The sequence below is a fragment of the Microtus ochrogaster genome, chromosome 2 (assembly GCF_000317375.1).
Source record: "Microtus ochrogaster isolate Prairie Vole_2 chromosome 2, MicOch1.0, whole genome shotgun sequence".
NCBI classification, from domain to species: domain Eukaryota; kingdom Metazoa; phylum Chordata; class Mammalia; order Rodentia; family Cricetidae; genus Microtus; species Microtus ochrogaster.
Window position 1 is genome coordinate 29,165,381 of NC_022010.1, and position 3,493 is coordinate 29,168,873.

The window sequence follows — 3,493 nt, forward strand, 5'->3', positions numbered from 1 at the left end:
GGAGAGGAGAGGAGAGGAGAGGAGAGGAGAGGAGAGGAGAGAAGAGAAGAGAAGAGAAGAATAGGAGAGCCCAGAGAAATGGTTCAGCTGTTAAAGCACTGGCTGCTCTTGCAGAGAGGATCTGGGTTTGGTTCCCAGCACCTTCGTCGCAGCTCACAACCATCTGTAACTCCAGGTCCAGGGGATCTGATGTCTTCTTCTGGATTCTTTGGGTACTACATGTACATGATGCACACATACACTCATACACATAAAAATAAACACACACATGTCTATTCATGTATCAATATATATATATATATGTATATGTACACACATACACACATTTTTGTTTTTTTAAAAAAGAAAAGAATAGGAAGGTAGGAGAGTCTTATACTTCTCATGTGGTTGACCTTTAACCCATGACCACTCAACTATAAGTGACCCTGACCCACGGCCATTCAACTGTAATTGACCCTGACCCATTGACCCATGGTCACTCAACTATAATTGACTCTGACTCAAGAGCACTCAACTCTAAGTGACCCTGACCCATGGCCACTCAACTGTAGTTGACCCCTGGCCCATGGTTACTCAACAGGGCTCTTCTGAACTGTGGTGGATTTGCAGACCTGTCAGTGAAGACCACGACGTGACCGTCTGTTGTCCTGCCCCTGGACAGGTAAACAATGATTTCATGTTACGATTTTTCTTGTCATGTCACATTCAATGATTGCAGCTGGAGGTGAAAATTTGGCATTTGGGTTTAAGAAATATTTCACGATCATGTTAAGAGGTTAGCACTTTCTGCATACTTTCCCTCAGTTCCTGGGTGACATATTTTATAGACATAGAGTTTATGAACCTTTGACTTTATGAGTAAAGGTCTGCTATTGGATTTTTTAAAGATCTTGGGTGACAAATGATTCACCATTGGCACTCCTGTTTGCTCAATGAATAATTGGCCTCATCAGGAAACCTTTGTGTGTGTGTGTGTTTGTGCGCGCGCGCATGCGCGCGCCCTCATCTAAAGCCACATTAACTTCTTGATCACATCTATTTGGCTTTCTGAACTTGTCTGCCATTTCCCAGCAATCATTTTCTAAGATGTTACCATTTAAAACAGATGAAGAAGCCAGGCGGTGGGGGCATATTCCTTTCATCCTAGCACTTGGGAGGCAGAGGCAGGTGGATTTCAGAGTTTGAGGACAGCCTGGTCTACAGAGCAAGTTCCAGGACAGCCAGAAAAACCCTGTCTTGAAAAACCAACCGATCAACCAACCAACCAACCAAACAAACAAACAAATAAAACAGATCAAGATTAAAATACTAAATTGTGTCTAGTCTATAGAGAGCCTGATGAATGCGTGTGTGTGTGGGGGGGGGGTGTTTGCAGAGATTTGGGATGTTCATGCTAATGACCTTTTGTGGTGCTGGCTTCGCGTGATCCACACTATGTCCAGGCTGTGGGGGTGTTGTAGAGTAGCCAGAGACAGATAATCTGGCTTGATACCCCGCTACTCTCTGCTAAAGTGTCCTGCTAAGGTGTGCGTTTCAGCATCCCAGCTCTCAGTTACTATCTTCACTCTTTTCCTCAACGCACTTAGTCTTTTCTTTAGTTTTTTTGCAACAAGGTCTCACCCTACAGTCACAGCAATCCTCCTGCCTCAGCTTCTCAAGTACTGTATGCCCAGCTCCTTAATACTGTGCATGTGTGCATGTGTGTGTATGTGTGGGGGTGTGAGTGTGCACACACACGTGCATGTGTATATCCAGGTGTGGTTAAGGCACAGGCAGAGGCCAGAGGCTAATGCTGAGATGCATTCCTTCATCACTTCTCCACACTCTTGTTCTTGAGACAGTCAGTCTCACACTGAACCAGATGGCTGACTAGCAAGCCCTGAGCATCTGCCTGTATCTGCCCTCCAACACAGGATTGTAGGTTTTTGCTGGCGCTCTGGGCTTTTTACCTGGGGGCTTGGAGCCCAGACTTAAGCCTTCATGCTTGTCAATAAGGATCATACATCTCTTCAGCCCGTCTAATATCTTTTGATGTCATAAATGCATGTGACAGGATAGCTCTAACGCTACAATCACACAGGACATTGGTGTAACATGTGACTGATGGGGTAGACTAGAGAGGCTTGCCCTGCTTCAGTTCCCATCACAGAGCATCCCTCTCGGGGCGTTTGGTCCATGGAGATGCGCACCGCTGCTTCCAGGATGCCTGCTCCTCTCGGCTCCGCATCACAGTTTATCTATATTGGGACTTATAGAGCCTTCAAGATAATGCTTCCTCGTTGCTTCAGCTTGATCACAATTAAAATGCTGAGACAGGGAATAATGTGAGCACCTCAATGGCCTGCGCCCAGAGGCAGATGGATGGCTCTCCTGATACTATCTCGCCAGACTAATCTTAGTCATTACGTCTTCCTTTACATGTCATGGTGAGGAGTGATCAGAAAAAAAAAATCATTTTTTTAAATTATTTATTTATTTATTTATTTATTTATTTTTCTGAGAAAAATTTTATTGGCCTTTTGGATAAAATTTATTTGCCAGGAAGGATGATCCCATCGTACTTCTGCTGGAACCAGCGCATGGCTTCCTCTTTGCTGATTCTGTGTTTGGCCCCAGTGCAGCCTGTTCTGCGCTTCTTGTCTGCGATGCTGAAACCTGGCCTGCCCAGCACCACATAGAAGTCCAGGCCGTAGATCCCAATGCTTGGGTCATATTTGATGCCCAGGTCAATGTGTTCTTGAATCCCAAAGCCGAAGTTCCCAGTATCTGAGAAGTTATTTTGCGCAACTCATACTCCCGCACCTTCAGGCCTTTCTCCAGAATCTCTTCTGCCTTGGCTCCACGGACAGTACAATGAACAGCAATCTTTTCATTTCTCCTGATGCCGAAGGACCTCACGGTGTACCTAGCTTTGGAAAAGACAGGTGTCTGGCCTGTGAGCTGCTCCAACACCTTGGCTGCCCGGGTCAGTCTGTCCCCGCTCTCCCCAACACAGATATTGAGACAGAGCTTGCGGATGTGAAGTTCCGCGTGGGGTTCTCCTTTTCACCTTGATCTTGAGACATGATGGAGAACAGGAAGAGAGCAAAAAAAAAAAAAATCTTTTTATCAGACCAATCCTAGTCTCTCCCCAGCCTCATGGATCGCAATCAAGGCCCACATGATCTTCTTCAGCCTGAGGTATCTATGCTCTCTCAACACGCTGGGCCAACACAGCTAGCTGGCTAATGACTTCTAGTCTTCCTGTGCGGGACTGGCTAGTGGGTTTAGAAAGCCCCCTTTTGGAAGTCCGTTAGGCATTTCAGGACGACAGACAGCTGCAGGGTGTGAAACTCAGAACGGGGCTTCGGCGCTTCGTGCCTTGGTTGTTCTCCTGGTCTATTCAGGCTAATAAATAAAAGGCCATGGAGGGGGCCCTTATAAATAGCAAAGAGTTATCTCTTCTCCTTCTGAAGACTGGGAAATCCAACGTCAAGGCTCTAGTCAACTCAGT

The 3,493-nt window shown here is 46.1% G+C and overlaps 1 pseudogene; it reads right to left on the reverse strand.

The window, feature by feature from the left end:
* Positions 1–2,483: 2,483 nt before the first annotated feature.
* Positions 2,484–3,065, reverse strand: LOC101991973 (annotated as a pseudogene).
* Positions 3,066–3,493: the final 428 nt, after the last annotated feature.